This window comes from Simochromis diagramma, unplaced genomic scaffold (assembly GCF_900408965.1).
Source record: "Simochromis diagramma unplaced genomic scaffold, fSimDia1.1 OVJJ01000123.1, whole genome shotgun sequence".
NCBI lineage: Eukaryota > Metazoa > Chordata > Actinopteri > Cichliformes > Cichlidae > Simochromis > Simochromis diagramma.
This window is the reverse complement of record NW_024386778.1, coordinates 1075235-1096690: the sequence shown is the minus strand read 5'-3', so window position 1 is coordinate 1096690 and position 21456 is coordinate 1075235. Positions and strand designations below refer to the sequence as shown.

Sequence of the window (21456 nt, the reverse complement as noted above, 5' to 3'; positions counted from 1 at the left end):
GCTCACACTCAATGAATACAAAACCTCTTTTGTATGGCATGCAATTGAGTTCAGAGCTCTCCTCTATGATTCAGTGTGTTCTGTGTTGCTGGCTGCTATGCGTCATCATAACAAGAGAAATTGATAGAGATAGAAAGATACAGAGAGAAAGGATGAAAGTCATTCCTCCAGAGGGCTTTCTCTCTCTGTTTTACCCCACTGATCATCAAAGACCCTTAGCCCCTCTGTGCCTACTTTGCTGCCAGTAAGTGTGCAAACATGGCAGCTCACCAAGTCCTCTGGAGCCAGGCAAGGCCACCCACAATCAGCAAGCAGTTGACATAGCGGGGCGCACAGTAGACGCTTGTCTGAGTGGAACTGTAATAACATCTTATTTATTCAAAGGCTGGATGACGGTTCTTCCTTTGTGGTGCAACAACACCACGGATTCCTGAGGGGGTAAAACAGCCGCAGCTCTGGGAAACCCAGCCTTGTATTTTGGCTCCTCCACTCTGCAGTCCATCAATATTTGTGGGCATTAAAACCAAATCAATGCCTCATGGATGGCAACTAATCCCCGTGGTCTGTGCTTTGTCTGGGCACCAGCACCTTTCATTATTCAACATCAATCTTCCGTGAAGAGAATGAAAGCGCCACAATCAGATTAGTGACAGGTACACTCCCTGAGATAACAGCATTAACTCCTTAAAGACAGAGCCTAATGCCGGCCCTGGATGTGCTCTCCGTACTCATCCACCCTCCATCTTTCTTGGCTGTGACCCAACCCGTCATGTGACAAGCTTTTAATAAAATGCGGCAAATGTTCAAATCAAAGCCATCCAAATACAGAAGGTGTATCTGGTGTGCATTTCTTTGTTTTAATGGCTCAAACTTTGCCTAAACACCTCTCATGAGCCTCCAGCTCTAATAATCCACTCATCCTTTCAGTGTTGGAGAACCCTGAACAGGACTGACCTGTAGATTGGAGCTATCCCTCTCCCAATCCCATCTATTAGATCTGCACCTCGAGGCATTTCCTCATCAAAGCAGTGGTGGATTTCATCTGGCATACGTTGACACCCCAAAGATTAGACCCTCTATCTCTCTCGCTTTTCTTCCTCCGCCGTCTTTCTCTCTGCTTCTCTCTGGTTTGTCTTCAGAAGTCCAATTATTCGTCTCTGGCTAAGTGTCAATAAACCCACTCAACACACACACACACACACACACACACACACACACACACACACAGGATCTGATAGCAGTCTGGGCTCCTTCAGCACAACAGAGAAAATTACACAGCATAACCCATTCTATTTCAATTTAATGATACATTAACTTAAACAAGAATTTTATTAGAGACTATTAAAATGCTGTATGCCTTGACTGATATTTGGAAACTACCAGGGAGGATGTTGAGTTTATGAAATAAAAGCTCATATAATTCAAATAGCTTTTCTGTGCCCTCCAAACCCATTAAAAAAAGATATTTCCCTTAAGAGCTATTCTGTCAGCTTCAAGTCTAATAAAATAGTACCACTTTATCAATAAGAAGGTAAGGGAGGTGCAGAGCTGAAATGGATTAGTGTGGACAGGCCATCAGGGCGATAGATAAGTCTCCAAGAAGTGTTTAAAAGCCCTGAGAAATGCTCTCTGTCGTTATCTGGGAGGAGGGGCGAGCTGGAGCCTATTGAATGTGATGGGCTCTGGCAGAAAATCAGTGGTCACTGAGCACCTAAAGCAAGCCCAAAACAAAAGCTGCTCTATAAAATCTGAACCTGAACAATTTTGTTCCCCCGTCTTGCATCTCGCCCTGCCTGTCTGAGTTCTGTACCCCTGCACAAGCAAGGGAATCAACCACTCAGCAGCGATATTGAAATTCGGTTCCCCTTATGTTTGGCCTACGAAAGAATAAATTGACTAAAGTGTCCCTGAGACCCGTTCTTAGACCACCAGCACAACATAAACTGCAGAACGTTATGTGTGCATGTTATAAACCATCGTTTTCATACGTGACATTAACCCTAGAACACTATCGCTGGGTGATTTACACCCGAGCAAATACATTCACATGATTTCTCTCTCCTGCAGCTGTTTGCGTGTCGAGGAGCCTGTGCCTTCACCAGGGAAGTCTCAAATGTCCCAGGAATGGGTGGACCAAAGACCAGCTTTCCAGAGTCATTATTTTGTTTTAGGAGGGTTTTTTTTTTCATTTTGTTAGACATGGCACAGTTGAAAGTAAAAGAAGACCACTCTAATTTGTCATATGTTGTCATATTTTGATATATTTGATTACTTTTTATTGGTTATATTATATCGGGTAAAAATCACCCGGCATTAGTGATTGTGTTACTATTTATAGCGATAGTGTTCTAGGGTTAACCCTGTCATGCATGAATTACGACTTAAGTATTTTTATTCATCTTTAGGGATGAAGAGATGAATAATGTTGTGCTGTCATGCATGACAGGGTTAAATAACAATAATTACAACGAAACATGTCATAGACCTATTGTCACCGTGTGCGATGGCAGACCGTGGGGATGTGGGGAACCCAAACGCTGGACTTCGTGCAAAGAAAGTAGTGCGTTCATTTACAGTGAAGTAAATCATACACAACAACAAAAGTGTTGCTCCCTAGTGTCCGTGCACCCCGTGCTAGCTGCCCTCTCGTTTCCACTCTCACTGAACTTGCTAGCTGGGAAAAGAGCCAGCGTCGAGGAGAGCTCAACCACACTGCTCCCCCGACGAGGCTGATCAGCTGCAGGTGTGTATCATCATCCTTGGGTGTGTCCAGCCACCTGGCAGGACACACTCACCAGGCCTGATGGTGCCTGTAAACCAGCCTACCGGATATACCAGCATGCACACACACACACACACACACACACACACACACACACACACACACACACCTGCAAGCAGGGAAACCAGGGACAGCAGCACAATGCACACACACCATCAAAGATAAACAAGTCCATAGAGTGCTCATGAACTCTGGGTGCTTGACATCTATAGTAACATGAAATGACCAGTGGGTGGCAGGTATGCAGTGACACATCAGTGTCCAGTGGGTTTATGTGCAAGTATACCATCAACACTGACACAAATACAAGAACACAGCCTTTGAATAGCTGTCCACTGTAGAGACCTTTATGAGTGAAAGGATTATTAACAAAGCTGATCTTTGGAAACCACCACAGCTCCCTCTGGTAAATGGACTGATTCTTGTATAGCACTTCTCTACTCTCCCGCAGTACTCAAAGCACTCCAAACAACATGCCTCATTCACACCCACTCATACAAGCACTTCTACACACAAGTGCAAACTAGCCAACATTCACACACCGATGAACACATCGGAGGGCAGCTTGGGGTTAGTATCTTGCCCAAGGGTATTTGGCATGCAGACTGGGGAAGCCAAGGATCGAATCAGCAACCTTCCAATCAACAGTGTTGGGCAAGTTACTTTGAAAAAGTAATTAATTATAGTTACTAGTTACTTCTTCAAAAAATTAACTGAGTTAGTAACTGAGTTACAAGATTCTAAAAGTAATTAACTATAGTGTTACTTTAAAAAAAAAAAAAGTTTAACCCTCTGGTAGGGCTGTGCGATACGACCAGAATCTCATATCCCGATAAAAAAACATCTAACGTCCGATAACGATATAAATCACAAAAAATTTAATATTTTCTGTGAATCTCGGGCATCTCGACTTGCGTGAAGTGTTTCCAGCTGCGCGTCATGTAGCTGGAGTCGAGTGTTTTAACGACGCATGAAACGATACATTTTAGACATAAGTTGTAACGGCGCCGTTTTCTTTGTGAGTATTTATTACACTGCGTGCTGCGGGGAAAAGCCTGTTCTAACGTTTGAGTCTAAGCTTTATTTTTTAGCACCTGGCGGCTCTTTTTTACTTCTCATCCATCAATAATACTTTTTCACGTGATTCAGTTTATTTTGAAAAGTCTCAACAGGATCTTGAGCTTTATTGTGAAAGGTTTATGTGGAAAATAAACAAGCGGACACGCGATGCTGTTACCGTCGTTGTTGCTAACGACAACGCATAAAAACAGGCGCTTGTCCGTCAGCAGTGTGGTTATATTAAATATAAGAGAAAGAGAACTTTAAGAAATGAATATAGCTGCTACAGTGACCATCAGAACCATGAACAAATATTGCCGTAAACAGTTTATTTTACGACACCACGAAACAAACGATAGCGTAAAATGAAACGACAGACGTTTTTATATCGTCATCCGATATATATCGTTATATCGAACAGCCCTACCCTCTGGGGTCCAGGGTGTAATCGGCCATTTTTAACCACTTTTGATGTTTCCTCTACATTTCACCTTTAAAAACTATTTACTTTGACTTGTTTGGTATCATTCTTTTCAGCACAACCTCGCGTGTCTGAATTTTACCTGGAGACAGCAGTCACCTGTTCTGACACACAACACAAAACTATCCACAACACTACACATTAACTACACACTCCAAACACGCTAAACGTCACAAATCTCTCTCATCTCAAAACTCGCTCTCCCTCTTTTTCTGCTGTCTCTTTCTCTCTCTTCCTAAACAACCAAATGTCATGTTGCCATATCATTTTTTGATTGGTCGACATGGTGCAGCTGCTTAAAGCTGTAGCGTCCAGATTACTTACAGCTACTTCCGTGCAACTGATATAAGATGCGGTAACCTGAACACAGCTTCAACCGTCTGCTTGTTGAAAAATAGTAACGCGACCGCATTTTCTTCTTAGTAACGGTAACGGCGTTGTAACGATAGAAACAGTAATTAGTTAGATTATTCGTTACTGAAAAAAGTAACGCCGTTATTCCCATCACTGCCAATCAGTAGCTGATCTGCTCTACCACCTGAGCCACAGCCGCTCTCTGCACAGCATCACTTGTCATGGGTCACTTAAACAGCCCTTTATGTATATTAGTAGACCCGCTGCCTGAAAAAAAGCCATCTTATCGCCCTTTAACTTGACTTACTTGATTGACTTTACCTTTAAATATCGTCTGGGTGCGAGTTCAGTGCTCACAGCCACAGATATGTGCCTGAGATGACCGAATAAAGGACATTCACTCTCTTTGAGATCAAACAAAAAACATAAAATAAAGCTCTGATAGAAAAACAGGAAAAGCATTATGCTGCATTCCTAAATGGACCACAGCATGATGCAGCGTGTGCCTGTGCTGTGGTGCAAGTGATGGATAAATGGATCGACCTAGCAAAGAAGCAAATTCTGCTTTTCTTTACTTTACTACTGGAATGCAGTACTATATGTGTTATGTGACGGCTGTGTGCAAGCAGGAGTGGTAGTAGGAGGACCCAATGTGCAGACACTCGGAGGCGGAACATGAACTTAAAACAGCTTTAATGTTAAACTCAAATGTAACATAACCGGATATAACAAAATAAACTTACACAGGACGACTGACAGAACACACAGCATGGCATAAGGGTAGATCACAACACGGACACAGAGAAACACAGGGCTTAAATACACAGAGGGAGCAATCAGGGAATGGGTAACAGGAGGGAAACACAGCTGGGACAAATCAGGCCTAACGAGACAAGCGGAAGCAAAACCAGACACAATAACATCAGACATGGACTTTCAAAGTAAAACAGGAAACACATAACACAGACTGAACAAAAGACACAGACTCACATGCAGGCACTACAACAGAGGGAACAGAGACGTGGGACCAGGGCAGACACAGACACTGACTGGACACGGGGATATAGCAACTAAGGATACACAGAGACGCGAACTAGACAAGGGGATACAGCTGACAGGGGAGACAGAGCAACTAGAGAAGACAGAGACATAAACCATAAGACAGAACTCAAAGAAACCAAAGACTAGAAATTATAAATAATATAATAAACTCAAAAACCCTGGGTCAACGACCCAGGCATCCTAACAATATGTCCGCTTTAGATTTTACCCCAAAATAAAACAAACTCTTGAGCAAATGACGATTCTCTTAACTTATGAACATGGTATAGTGTCTGGTCTATCTGATATGTATTATTTTGCACTAAGCTTATTTAATATGAGGAGACAGCCTGGGGTCTATACAGCAACAGCAGGAGAAACCCCGATGAAATTACAGGTGGAGCAACAGTACCCATCGGGTTACACCAGCTGCCTCCGCTGTGAGCATCTTGTTTGTACTTCCACTCATCACTTGTTGAAACACTGCAGTTTGGGTTATAATAAAACAGTCTGCCTGAAACCTCTTCCATCATAACAGCTACTACCATATTCAACAGTTTAATAAAGCACTGGATTGAATGGTGAAAGTACCTTAATGCTAAACATCAAACCCACATAACAAAGACCCTTAAGTGTGAGCACAGTCTTTGCATATCGATTTAATGTGTGCTCCATAACTATTCACTCAACTATAAAATGAAAAATCTTTGTTCTTTAGTGAGACATCTGTTAACGTTGCTCTTTAAAAGTACTTTTTAAATTTACCTTCTCTCCACTCTCACAGTCATAGTGCAAAAACATTTGCTGCAATGATGCTGTTTTATGCTCTAAAGTCTTGATCAGTCTTACACAAACATAACCTTCTTCTATGAATGATAAAAAGGCATCTTGAGTGGAGAGCCTTCATAATAAGTGTTGGCATTTCTCTCAGTATTGTATTTGCAGGCATATTACATCAGTGGAAATGAGTTGGTTCCTGGCAGATCTCCATAATCCAAACGAATGAGCTGTGACTTTGGAACCAGTGATGCACAGTCAAAAGGCCTCGCTAGACACTTCCTGATATGGACCAAACATGTCAGCCTGACTGCTGAACTGTGGCTGTCTGACTGCTGCCGCTGGAGTGTCAGCAAGATGTTGGACTCCACAGATTTCTTATTCTCTCGCTCTTAAAGATTTGTTGTTGTGTTGATGAAGGGATAAAAAAAGGGAGTCTGAAAAACTGCTCTTGACAAAAAGACTAATAATCCAAACACACGAAATCCCTGCTGGTTTGTTTCTTTAGCTGCTTTCTCCTCCCAGACAATCAGGTGTTGAGCAATCAAACTTGGCACACAGGTCTGTTTCGTACCCATATTAGATATTATGATGCCCTTATGTTGCCTGGCAACCACCCTGCAACAGGATAAAATGGCCTGTTTTTTTTTTGTTTTTTTTAGCAGTTTTGCACCTATAAAAGCAATGCATCTGTCCTGGCAGGCCCTCTCTCTCTCCCTCCTTCTTTGTCCCTCTCTCTCTCTCGGAGAAGGACGCCTCGGCCACGAACATGAGTGGAGATATTCCTGTGGTTCCTGAATTTGTCCGTCACACCTCTTTCTCATCTGCTCGTCACCTCTGTGGATTTAAGGACTAGCTTCTCTGCCATCGTCGCCCTTGTGGTGGTAACCACGCCCAGTTTTGCTCTGATTTTTTTTTATTCTTTCAGTTTTTCGACGTCGCTTTCTCTTTCTTTCGTTCATCCTCCTTGGCAGGAGTGTGGGTGGATCATCATGGAATCTGCTACCCACAATATTCAGAGCCACTTTAACTTCAACAGGTAGATTTATAGCACTTGCTCCACAGCCAGTCTCCTCCTGGAAGTAAATAGAGCCACTTTGCCGAGTCTACCCCGCCCTCTCTGTCTGGATTTTCTGTTTCCTTCCCCTGATGGCCAAACTAAAAGAAAGACAGAAACAAGTTTGAAAAGAAAATCTCAACGTTTCGTAAAAGAAAAATAGAAGCAAAAATGTTTTAGATTTGTGCCTTAAAGCTTTACCTGCATGAAACTTACCATCTCACAAGATCCTGCTCCAGAATGTTCTAAATTTTACTGTAAAATCTGTAAAAATGTCATCGTTAGTTCACAAAGTCCATTTCTGACTTGCTGTTTATAATCCAATCAGACCTCTCAGATCATCGAGTGCAGGTCTGTTAAGTGTTCCTGTAACCAGATGCAGAGTTGTTCTCACAGGCCTATAGCTGTGTGTGTGTGTGTTATTTTAAGGCATTGTAAAAGCCACCCAGGATTAGGCTCATAGAGTTGACGTTGTCTGCATTTGAGTCCTCTGGCATTGGTGGTATGATACTATCATTTTTATTTCACATTTATATCTTCAAAACTTCAGTTATGCAAAAGAGACCATGACACCATCAGGCTGCATGGCAACAACCTAGCAACTAGAGATGGACCGATCGGTATCGGTCCGATACTGACGTAAATTCCTGGATCGGATATCGGAGAGAAATAAAAAATGTAATCCGATCCATTAAATATCAGAAAAGCACCTCACAAAACTTGCGACACGGCCTTAGCACGTCAGAGCAGTGTGCTCACATGATAGAGCGGCTGTGTGTATTTGTAGCCTCACCAGCATTTCATCTCAGAGGAAGTGATCCCAGAGAGAAGTAAAGCAAGTGTGTAAGTTCATCTCTGAATGTTTGTAAAGCATTCCAGCGTTAAGCTTAACAACCGATATATGGAGCGACTGCCTCTCCCTCTCTCTCTCCTGCTGCTACTTCAATCGTGAAACTGATCAATGATCAGCTGATCGGCTTTTCTGTCGCGAGTCCGTCTCCCTTGTTTGTTTTTGGCCCACTTTGCACCAGAAAGAGGAAACCAGCAGATAAACAGCAGCAGCACGTTTAAGCTTGATCAGCTGTTGTTAGACTGTATTTAATATTACTTTCTACACCAGGATCTTTTTCTATGCAGCTGATGTAACTGTGCAGGGGCGGATCTAGCAAAGTTTAGCCAGGGGGGCCAATAGGGCATGAACAGGGAAAAGGGGCACAAAGAAATACTTTTCTTTCTTATTCTCATTTAAAATGTCAAGCTTTTAATAAATAATTATCTGAATCTTACACCCAAAGTTTTAATCTGGTTTAAAATGTATAGACGTCCATTACTGTATATAGTAACTGTTAAGTCTAATATACCCTAGTAAGCTATACTACTTTTTCCTTTGGGAACCATCTGTGCAGTCTGCAGTTCTGTAGAAGGAAGATGTTGAATCTATTTAATTATTGTAGAAAAATAATTGATTTCTGTGCATTTTTTTTTTTCACACTGCATCAAATTAAAGTTGATTACATCGATTAAGCATCATGAGGTGGAGGGTGGGGGGTGGTTCCCTATTTTTTTTTTTTGCTGGGAGTTTGCAACCCTATTAGTTAGGTTGCTTAATATTTCTGCTAAGTACTCTTTAAAATACCAGAATAGGGAGGATGGAGCAGGTTTAAGTTTATTAGATTGATCAGTGTTGCTGAACTATGAAATATTTTGGGTGCAGTGTATTTTTTACATACAGGTATAACAGAATAGCTTTAGTGCTGTTGTTTATTTAAACTTGAGTATGAACTTATACAAAATGCAGCAAGATATTTAAAAAAAACAATTTTATTGATTAAAAAACACACTATATCGGATTCATATCGGTATCAGCAGATATCCAAATTTATGGTATCGGTCATAAAAAAGTGGTATCGTGCCATCTCTACACTGCAATGACTTGTTTTTAGCTGTTATGCATTTACAACACCATTAAAAGAACTGCATCATTTTTTTCACCACGGTAAGATCTCATTTATATCCACAAAACTTCACTTGTATGTATGAGATATTATGATGCCATCAGGATGCCTGGCAGCCACCCAGCAATGGGCTAAAATGACCTGATCTTTGCTTTTATGCAACAGCATAGTTTCAGTGTCACAGCAATAACGTCTCACTCATATGAACAAAAGCTGAACTATATGATATATATTATAAAGTCATCATGTTACCTAGCAACCACCTAGCAATTCTTTCCCTCCCACAAAGAATCATTTTCATGTCACAGCCAACAACACAAACAGGTCAAACAGCTCTGAGCCACGAGTATGTATTAGCATGTAACAAATCACAGGAAACAGATATTGTGCAGATGAATAACAAAGAACAGGATAAAGAACCATTAGAGGAAGTCAGTGTGCCACAGTAAAAATCACAGCGGCAGAGAAACCTGAGAGCAGAACGGTTAAATTCCACGAGAGCGTAAATCTATGTTTCTCCTTGACGGGAACATTTTCTGCATCTCACTCGTGTCTTTCTCCCATTTGCTCTCTCTTCTTTTCCAGCACTTAAAAACATTGTGGGAGGAAATATAATAAATGCATAAAAAAGAGTAATTTCTTATTAAAATTACTGGTTTGATGATTGTCGATTCCTGCATGAGGAATGAAGGAGGATAAGTTGTGTTGTGCAGCTCTTCCCACTTCTCAGTAAATGCTATTGCTTTAAAGCCTTTCCTCATGTATTCTTCAAATCAGATCATAGAATTTAAACAAATAAAGTTGATTTTTTTCTTGGATGAATCGGCAATAGATAAATAAATAAAATAAAATAAAACCCAGAGTATCAACACTCGCTAAGAGAAAAAAGAATGAAAGTTAGTGCAGCATTCCTGCATGTAGCAGACAAAACAATGACCTAAAAATGCTTTGCAGTGGAGATTGTTAGCCAAATGCTATTCTTTTGTATTTCTTTTAATATAAAGCTGGGCCATATGGAATTTCTCTCTGACAGAAAGCATACAAAAGGCGTCTTCATTTGGCCTTTACTGCATTTTAATGAGAAGATTCAGGGGGACATTAAGGTGAAGTGAGAGGACGAGGACCAAACAAAAGCAACCAAATATGGTTCATATACAGCGGCCATTCAAAATCCCAACTCTTTGCCACACAAAGAGGACGCTTGACGACCTCCCCGTACCCTTAATAACAGATTTTAACAGTCAGTCTCAGTCACTACTGTCTGATCCACACACAGTCATTTTGTTCTGTAAGCAGGACTTAAATATGACAGAAACCCCTCGGGGTTTTCTCCAGGAGCTGAAGGGGGAAAGACATGTCAAATATAGACAACAAGGTCAAATATCTGCAAGCTTCTGGAGACCGACGACAATTAAGAAGCACAAATCATACACACTGAAGATCTGAGGGCATGCTGATAGGGTACAGAAAAGAGCCAAGGTATGGATTTTAAAATAAAATCAACTTAAACTTCTAAATATATTTGACAGCTTCTACCTTTTTGGACCCCCACTGATAAATAACCATACAGACCTCTTAAAACAACAGAGCAAAAACACAGTGAATCAGTATGCTGGTTGACGACTAGAAACCTTTTGGAAGTCCAAGTGTGCATGGAGTTTTCAGTCAAACTCCAACTTACTTAACTTGATTTTAACTCTTTAACTACAAAAAGAACTTTCTAGTGTGACTAGAGGCTTTGCTAATATTTCGCTGCAGCTACAAACTATTAAATATTTTGGGGGAAAAAATCATCTTGACTCCTCTATTTCACTGTGTGTATATCTGTGTGTGTCAAGATGTTGCAATGATGCTGGGCTGCCAGGGCAACAATGCTAATCTTAATGAGCTTCTTGTAAGTGTGCGGCGGACGAGGCTGAAATTACAGAATCGTTGCTTCAGGCTCGGATCATATCACAGCACGCTCTGCAATCTGTGAAATGTTTATGAATGGCTCAGAGAATTTGTGCTTTCAAAGTTTAAAAAGCTGCAAACTCAAATAAGAAAACATACTAAGTAGCCAAAACTCGACACATGTGACAAACATACGTCGGATATCATAAATATTCAGTATAAAAGGACAGCAGAAGTTTCAGGGTTTTAACAGGATGGCTCAAGGTCATTACCAACCATTTGAGATATGAATGTCTTATTAGGAGCAACTGAGAGACACTTTGTGCAATTAAGATAACTGTTCAAATAATGTGTTAACATCTGAATAGCCCTGTGCCAATTTGCTGCAAACCTCAAATAACCTCGAGTCAAAACAATATTTGCCATCTGGGAGAGCTTGGCTGTTGTTCTCGACCTTGTCGGTGTGTGAGTGCGTCATCATGGCGAGAAGAGTGAAAAAAACCTTACAAGTGTGTTGCTGAGGTTAAAATAGTAGCCGTGAGCACTCGTGGGCAATCCCGCTAGATGAAGCTCTTTCTTTTTGCACAATGTTTCAAACCAGCGCAGCTCTGAAAGCGTCACCTGTAACAGTGTTCAATATCAAGTCTAACAATAACTAATAATACTTGGATGAGTCAGACATCAGCGCTGTTCGTTGAGTGCATGCTCAGAGACAGAAGCAGTGAGTCAAAGAAGGGCAGCTGAGGAACAAATACGTGTCGCAGAAAAGCTTCTCCTTGAGTGAAATATCACTTAAAGATTATTGACCTGGAGACTAAAAGATGTAAAGCGCTTGCTACATGCAGCCAAAACTAATGTGACAGCAAAGACCTTAAGCACCATCCCCATTAATACTTAACAGCATCTGCGGGTTAAGCACATGTCCTCTAACTCTCCCAGCTGAGCTCAATAATGTATACAGAGCTGCAGAGGCATTTACATAAAACCCATGTAGGATCAGGTAAAATAGCTGGTAGGCAGTCGAGGCTCTTTCCCTCCTCGCTCATGAATATTAATCACTGCGTGATTGCCAGAGCTCTGCTTTTCTAATAGGGAAAGACATTTTTGTTGTTTTTTGTTAGAGGACTGAGAGATCAAAATAGCCCATGCTGCAGACTTTCTGGTGACCTTGCTGAGTTGAGATGTGGAGAGCAGGGGGCACTGCGCCATGCACATGAAAAACCTTCTTGTGTTTTCAGCCGATGCAAGACTGAGCAGCCCGGCTGGAAGGAGAGGGTGAGAGACTATATTATATTCATAAAATATTCCTGAGAGATGAAGGCAAACTCTATCTGATGAATATTCAGTGTGCAGTTATGGGAAGATCTTTGGTCAGAAATACTTGGGAGAATCTGCCAGACAAGCCGTGCATTCTGTATATCCGAGTGATGAATTGTTATGAAACAGGAGTCAATTAAGTTGACTCTGAAAGGCGAGAAGCCAAAGTCAGGAGGGAATTTCATGCCTCGCACTTTAATAAAAATGGCAGAAAACTCTCCGACCACAGTTCTTCACTCGAGTCACCTCTGCCAACATGCTCCACGTCACTGAACACACGTCCAACTCTGCAGGACTAACGAAAGCTTTTCTGCAGGATTTGTGAATTAAATTGACAACATATACATGTATATATTTTTGAATATTTAGTGTCATTGTTTTGTATATTATTATAAACAATGTGCAGTGGAGCTGGGGACGCACCAAGCTAAGAATCAGATATCTGTGCAGGATACGTGTGAAAACACGGCGATCCATCAGCTGATCTTCACTTCGCCGCTGTGTTGTTCTGTTTACTTTCTTACATGACAGCAGCAGACAGATAATGTAGCACGGAGGAGTCTGAAGATGTTTCACACTTGGTACATCAACAGCTTTGTTTTACATGCTTGCAAATCTTCCACTTAACTGCTAACTGGTGTCGAGTTGAGAGGAGTGAAGAGCTCAGAGGAGACACCGCTGTGGTTTCTCCCTCTCTCCCTGTTTTGCAATCAAGTTGATTAATATTTCACTTCAGCTGCGTCTCGTTAGCTGCAGAATCATCTGTCTGAGGAAGAGGAGGAAAGAGTAAAAGACAGTAGTGACCTAATGCCCGCCATTTTGAGCTGACCATTGCAAATAAATTCATTTTCTGTTCTTTCCAAAGTAAGGAGACGTCAGCCTCTAAGTCGAGCCTGACGTCTCCTTAGACACGAAACAATGTCTTATTGCCAAAATGCCAGTAAAATATTTTATTGATTAAAAGCAATTTTACAATAAATAAATGAGTTAAAGAGCGTTTGTTTGTAAATGCTAATGTATGTATTTAGAGTCATTTTAAACAGAGAAACTGGATTCATGAGCTGAATCAAAATAATGGATTTTAAATGTTATATATGTCATTTGATCTCCTTTTCATTTAGCCTTTCTTGTCAGCCTCATCCGTCTGGTCTTTTACTGGTGACAAAAAGGTCAAATAAAAATCCGCCATGGGCTGGAGAAAGCTTTGTGACTGGTGCTGAAACTGCCTCGTATACAAACCTGCTTTAAGGAAATACTAAAGTTTATGTGTTTGTGTCTTTCACTCTTTTATTTTTCATATTATTATATCATATACATTCTTATAACCATGCTTACAGTTTACATGAGTTATGAGTTATTCACTGTGTCGCTCTCTTGTTCATTTCACATTTCTTAGGAAGCTTTTATTACAGTCATGGTGGCGTCACGAGCCGTCACCGACTCCACTGGTGTGTTTCATTTACAATATTTTGTTAGCGTCTTTTCCTGTTGCTTCCAAAAAGCTCATCCATATATATGACAGTGTCATAGTGTCAAAAATGCTAAGCTAGTTTTTGAGAGCGACATGTGATGTTGGTCACTGTTTGGATGACACACTGATGTTTCAGGCCAGATGTTCTTCAGCATGTATGGCGCTATTTTTGTGCCACTATTCTGAGTGCATGTAAAAAAAAATGTGCAGGTGCAGGCGTTGCATTTTGAGGAGAAATTTATTTTGAGCGAAGAAAAGCCAAATTTGAGTGAACAAAATTCATTGCTGCGTGCAAAAACTGTATGTCAGTGTTTGTTATTATCCACACACACAACAGCAGCAGGAGTTTGAAATATTTCTCTTTCTGGGTCACGAAATAAACTTCTCAGATATTTTCATGCGAGACTGTTGCTGTGTAAACTTCAAATATCTGCTGATTTATCAAGACATCACATATTTGCATAAATGCTCTAATGTTTTGTGAGATGCCTGTTACCCACCATCTGACCGGGTGGTCACTCGGGTTAAACATAAAAGAGATTGACAGACCACGTGACTTTCGCGCATTGCATTGTGGGTACGAGTGGCAGCAAAATCAAAACACTGCATCAAGCGCCAGCATTTCCAGCACCGTGATTTGGACTATTCCATTTCACAGCTGTTGTTACATTTTTTCCTTTATCTCCTGTACAGGCAAACGCATCTATTTGTCTTCTCAGGTTGTAGTGTTACACAACATTTTCAGATCTAATAGAAATAAAATAAGTGTTTCGTAAGTCATTCAATTTATTGTCTTTATTTATATTTATTATGGCATTATTGTTTCATTCTATTATAGAATCTTACAAGAAAGAGGCAAAGAGCTGCTTTGGTGAAAAACAAATCAACAATGCAAAAAAAACAACAACAACACACACAGCAAAACAACATACTGGAAAACAGTTATTCATCACTTGACTGCTTCAATACAACAGTTGGGCACATGTGGACTTTTCGTGGCTGTTTTGATCTCGCTCTCCCTCTTCACCGATCAGATCTGGCTGTGGTAGCAGCTTTAAACTCGGTATGACCCAGGTTGATAGAGGGGCCCAGTCTGGATCACATTCCAGCATTTTGTAGGCTGGTTTTCCTACAAAACACAGCAAACATTAGCCTGCAAAGCCACAGTGAACAAAGCAGCATAGCAACGAATTCAATTCAAATCTGTTATGTGACGGCTGCGTGCAGGCAGGAGAAGGACCCAAAGTGCAGACTCCGGAGACAGAAAGTAACTCAAAACAGCTTTAATGCTGAACTCAAAAGGGTAACAAAACTAAGAATACAAAATACACCTACGCAGACAGACCACACAGCAAGATAAGGGTAGATCACAACAATGACAAACTGAAACACAGGGCTTAAATACATAGAGGGAGCAATCAGGGAATGGACAACAGGAGGGAAACACAGCTGGGGCAAATCAGAACTGACGCGTAAACTGAACACACTGAGATAAGACAGAGACCTTCAAAGCAAAACAGGAAACACAGACTGAACAAAAACACAGACTCACATGCAGGCACTACAACAGAGGGAACAGAGACGTGGGACCAGGGCAGACACAAACACTGACTGGACACGGGGATACAGCGGACAGGAGAGACAGAGCAACTAAGGATTACACAGAGACAAACCATAAGACATGACTCTAACAAAAACCCAAAGACTAGAAATTATAAATAATATAATAAACTCAAAAACCCTGGGTCAACGACCCAGGCATCCTAACAGTATTCCTCCCTAAAGGGCTGGCTCCCAGACAGCCCAAACCGACACACCAAAACAACCCAACCAGGGTGGGCGGTGGGGGAAACAGGAAGGAGGGCTCGAAACAAACCAAACACACGGAGCCAGAAACCAAAATACAGGGAACAAAAGCCCACAACAACAGCACAGAGGCCAAAAGAAAACAGACAAAAAGCCCATGAAAAGCGCAGAGGCCCAGGTAACAGTCTTGAAAAGGTTCAGGAGGCCGGCCTGAAGGATGGCGGCCCAAGAGTCCAGAACCAGGCAGTTCAGGGGGCCGGCCCGGAGGTCGACAACACAAAAGTCCAAAAAACAGGTCCGGAGGCCGACCGTGAAGCCAGTGACCGTGGCGGAGCAGGTCCAGAGGCAGGCCGCGCGGAAGGCAGCGGCGGCGACGAAGCAGGTCCGGAGGCCGGCCACAACAGCAATGATGTCCAGCCAACGACCTGGAAGTTGGCCGGACCAGAGCGTTCTCACTCCCGAGGCGTAACATGTCGACGTTTTGTCACGTCCCGCGGCGTTCCTGAGGAACGCGAAAGGAGACCTTCGGCGTTCTTATGGTACGCGGCGGGTTATGGCTGGAATCCAGTGCAATGACGCTCCCGCGGTAGTAGACGTTCCAGCCCTGTATTCCAGCCCTAAACCTAACCTTATCCCTAGCCCTGACCATAACCTTATTCCTGGCCTTAACCAGGACTTTAATGATGTTAAATAGCGTGTTTCTAAGCGATTTGAAGAAAAAGAGCGAACATGTGTAGGTTCAGTCCAGACGGTTCTCATATTTCCTCGTTTTCCGAGGTCGTCATTTAGGAACGTGGTGGGTAGCCGAAAACGTAATATGGTGACGATTTGTCACCTAGCGTAAAATGTTACGCTTTGGGAGTGAGAACGGGTTGGCCGGACAGGGCGAGGATGTCCAATCAGACGCCTGGAAGGAGGCAGGCAATGTTGAGGCGCAGGATGTGCTCCGGACGGCGGTGAGGCAGGACCCGGCGAGGAAGGCTCTGCAGGCGACGGCGTGGAAGCCGCAGGTGGTGGCGCTGCAGCGGAAGCAGGTTGCTGGACGGGCCCCTCGGACCCTCCAGCGGAGGCAGAAGGCTGGACGGGCCCCTCGGACCCTCCAGCGGAAGCAGGTTGCTGGACGGGCCCCTCGGACCCTCCAGCGGAAGCAGGTTGCTGGACGGGCCCCTTGGACCCTCCAGCGGAGATGAACAAAGGCTGGTGCGGTTCTCCAGAACCCCCAGCGGGAACAGAAGGCTGGACGGATGAGCAAACAGGTGAAAATATAATTGGCCGAAAAACACTAACCTTTGCTTGATCCATAAGCTCTGCAACGCCAAGTCCCAGTTCTTTAGCCAACTTAGTTATGGCAGGTGGCACTCTGTTTCCAGTTCTTTTTGCCAGCTGAGGCACGGAAAAAGTCATAGGCTGAGAATCTGCCAGAGAAACAAAAGGAGTCCTAGACATAACAAAATCAATATAAGACTTACTTGTAACCTACATCAACAATTATGTTATGATAAAATACGTAATAACTACAACAGCAGACTGACCTTTGTGGGAATGCTTGGAGCAGACTAACCTGTGAGCTGGAGTGTTCTGGGATGTTATATTTGGTCTTCAAATGGCTGCAATCCAGGCCATCCGTCGGCTCTTTGTTACTTCGGAAACACGGCTTGAACAATTTCTCTTCCGCGACGGAATCCGCTAAAAACCGATCTCTTTACCCGTCGGCTTCCCATGGCTGTCATGCGACCGGCTATTGCAGTTAATAATACAACAGCTTCTTGCCATTTTTTGTGTTTCTTTTTATCGCTGTGTGACTGTTTTCATGTGAAAGCCTGCGTGCGCTAGTACCGCTTGCCACTCGTACCTACAATCCTTTGCGGTTTTACCCCGGAAATAACGTCACATTTTCAATCTCTTTTGCTTTGGAGTTGACGTCACGCCGCAATGCATTGTGGGAGCGCGGCGCCATTTTCGGGGTCTACAAATCAAAACAAACACACTGGGCCTTTCTCAATATGCGTACTTGAGAATTGAGAAAGGGCCATTGCGTTGGAACGACGACTACAAGAAAGATGCTTAAAAGCAGCTCAAACGAGAATGGACTGTATAGAGACCGATTGCGTCCAGAGGCGAAGCGGCGGTACCTGCAGAAAATAGCGTGCATTGGAAATGTGGACCCGTATGAAATACGGCCGTGGAGTAGAAACCCTGAAGACCAACTGCTACTGACGTAGCCTGATATATTTTCGTACCTTGTCTGTGGAGTCAGCGCGTACAAGTCGTCATTCAAACAAAGGTAAGTCAGCTCGAGTACTGCGAGTGAAATGTGTTTGATTTCCATCCGAACATTCAGATCAGTGCAGCATAAATTCATTCATGAGGGGAAATTACAGTGAGAACATGTGGAGGCTGTTAGGTGGATAACAGTGAGTTCAGTGCATTGATGTGACATTGTCCTGAAGGATTTAGTTATTCTCTATGGTTAAAGAAATTGCACTAATTAATTCATATTTATTATAAATAATCCTAATTATACATCTTGCTCTGTGTTTGTGTGCTGTGTAAGTAAAATATATTCTATTTTAGTTTTATACATTGATTAATGACCTGCAGAATCTCCTTATCATATTAAGTGATTCATAATTGTGACTTAAAGTCGAACTTTATGTTTTCTCCCTCTTGAAGTGATGACATCCTTGCATTACATTCTTTAGGTTCATTTTTTGCTGGCAGATTTAAAAAAACAAAACAAAACAGGCAGATTTAGAATACAACGTGCAGCGTTCTATAGATGGATACATAAAAAGATAAAAAATGACATGTATGTGCTAACTTTCTAAACACTTTGTTACATTTATGATAAAGTAGATTAAACACATTTATGTCGGCCTTGGCTCATAGTTCTTGTCTTTAAATGAACTTTGTGTGTGTTTCAGGTCCTGCACTCTCAAAGACTGAATGAACCAGCATTGCAGCCATGGGTCACTGTGAGCATCACAGGGAAGGTTGAGCCGCCCGCTGCAGCTGTGAGGCCGGAGTCGCGGAGACCTGCAGCCATGTCACTGCTCTTCTGTTTAATGTAGAAGCAACAGTGTTGATCCGTGGCACAAGGACTGTTACAGATGAACCTGCATACTGGGTTTTGCTGGGTAATGTGACCAAGATACAGTCAGTGGTTGGCTATAAGATAGACTTCTCCTCTTCAGCTGCCCAAAAAAAGGCTCTCGATCAAAACATAAACAGACCATCTGTAGTGACAGGTAAAAGAAGCCGTCCTCAAAAAAGAAAAGTTCCACCTGCTACTGTGGAGTAGTTGGATCAACTGATGGGACAATATTTCTCCAAGCATAGTTCTGTTCTGAATAATGTTTTATTTAGGGGGTCTACATTTATGCCTGTAGTGCACTGCCATGTAAATAATTTGCATTTACTGAATATGTACTGACTGAGTACCACTGTTCAAACGTTGAATAAAGAAACAAATTAAAACCACTTTCTAGAACATCACATCAGTAACAATGTAGAATCAATGTCATGTATAGTTCACAAATGACAAAATGTTCACATAAAATCATGACAGCATTTAAATAATATCACGCACTACTAGCATTCTGTAATTTACTGTTATTTATTTTGAAACTCTTTTATTTCATTAATTTCATTGGCTGGTTTGTCTGCATTAATGAAAAACAATTAGCAACTCTATAAATAGAACATATATCTACAAAATCAGTCATTAGGGTGTTTGTTCGAATTTGCTGTGACTTCAGAGCGCATTGAAAATAAAACTAATAGGCTATAAAGAGTGATATGAACTTATTTAGATCTTACCTGAATGAAAATGTCATCCAAGTCTGTGATTGGCTGGTTTTGTGGCACAAATATAACAGTGTAGAGAAAGAGTTGAGCGCGCACGGGCAGAAATGTTGAGAGCGCGAGCAACACACTGCGAGCGAGCGCAAATGCAAAAACCGAGCGAGAGGGGCTGCTGTTGTGTGTGTGGATAATTTCAAACTCTGAAATACAGTTTTGCACGCAGCAATGAATTTTGTTTACTCAAATTCAGCTTTTCTTCGCTCAAAATAAATTTCTCCTCAAAACGCAACACCTGCACATTTTTTATTTTTCTTTTATGAAAAGAATTCACGTTTTCTTTAACAGGTATTTTTCAGTTCACATTCAAAATAAAAAGATACTTTTGTATGTACTTTGTGAACAAACTTGTATTATAGTGAAACAGCGTTTAATAGATGTGAATCAGAGCCGAGTTCCTTTATTTTCCTCAGTTTCGAGGTCTCTGTGATGCCTCATCTTTGATTACTAGACAATTTCGTAGCGTGATAATGTTATTTGGAGCACCATTATTTACTAGCTCACATTCCTGTTCAGCATTTCATTGGATTTAAGTCTAAGAGGACCAAATGTTGGGTCCTTAAATGTAAATGGTTAATTCTATTAAATGTTAGCATATAATGTAATTATTAGCTACACATACATAATAACTTACAGACATACAGATCTGTGATACAGTGAATGAAGTATTATAGGCAGTAATTAAAAACAGCTAAAGAAGACGAACAAACAAACAGCTGTGATGGGATCATAAATATTTTTAGCATACTAATTTCCATCGGGATCATCTTTCAATTTCATCGCTCCATTTCATTTCCTACCTTCGCCCCCCCCCCCCCCCCCGGCAGGATGTAGTGTAATTTGTATTGGAGTGTTTCTTTACCTGTGGCAATCTGTTTCACGGTGCCGAGATTACAGGCAAGCCTAATTAAAGCTGTTGTTGTATTTTTAGAATTAGCAGAGTATTAATTGGTGCAGAACGAGCCGAAAGAATACGAGGCAGGCAGGCACGTACGTGAGAGAGTAAACATCTTTTATCACACTACACTTTTATCTGTGGACTCAGGAGTGCCAGCTACATTCACAGGGCATGTTAATCCATCACACTTCAAAGTCCCTCACGGGATGGATAAACAAACACAGTGAAATGGGAACTGCTAGGAGCGCCTCATTTCAGGCAATGCCTACTTGTACAAGTGCATTTCAGTGTTGAATAATTCATAATGGGTTAAAAGCTGGCTTAAACCAAACGCTTCTCCAAATGTGGCCAAAAACAAAAACAGGTTTGTCCTTTTTAAAAATGTATTGTTGCTATTCAGTCACAGCCAGGCCAACAAGGACGAGGGCTAAGCTGGACGCTGTCACTCTACACTGTGAGCACAGTTATTAGGCAAGTTGTATTTTTGAGGATTACTTTCATTATTATAACCACAGCGCTCTCAGTTAATCCAAAATGTTTATAAACCTGAATGTTTAAGAAAGTAAACAAATAAACATTTCTGACATGCCAAAAAATAAATAAATCAGTGAGCAACATAGCCACCCTTCTTTTCAATAACTGTCACCGTTCATGGAGTCCGTCAGTTTCTTCTGTTGATGATCAACTTTCGTGCAGCAGCAGCC

General features: G+C 41.8%; 1 protein-coding gene and 1 long non-coding RNA gene across 2 annotated transcripts in view; both read left to right on the top strand.

Moving 5' to 3' along the window:
• The window catches only part of LOC120722438, a 28970-nt gene extending 13591 nt beyond the window's left edge, over window positions 1–15379 (top strand). Inside the window, exons 3-4 of the long non-coding RNA XR_005693460.1 lie at window positions 1529–1540; window positions 15240–15379. This is a non-coding gene — a long non-coding RNA (uncharacterized LOC120722438). The remainder of the gene's footprint in view (window positions 1–1528; window positions 1541–15239) is intronic.
• LOC120720571 overlaps window positions 1–21456 on the top strand; it is a 914567-nt gene that overhangs the window by 519474 nt on the left and 373637 nt on the right. The gene's annotated exons all lie outside the window — the stretch shown is intronic.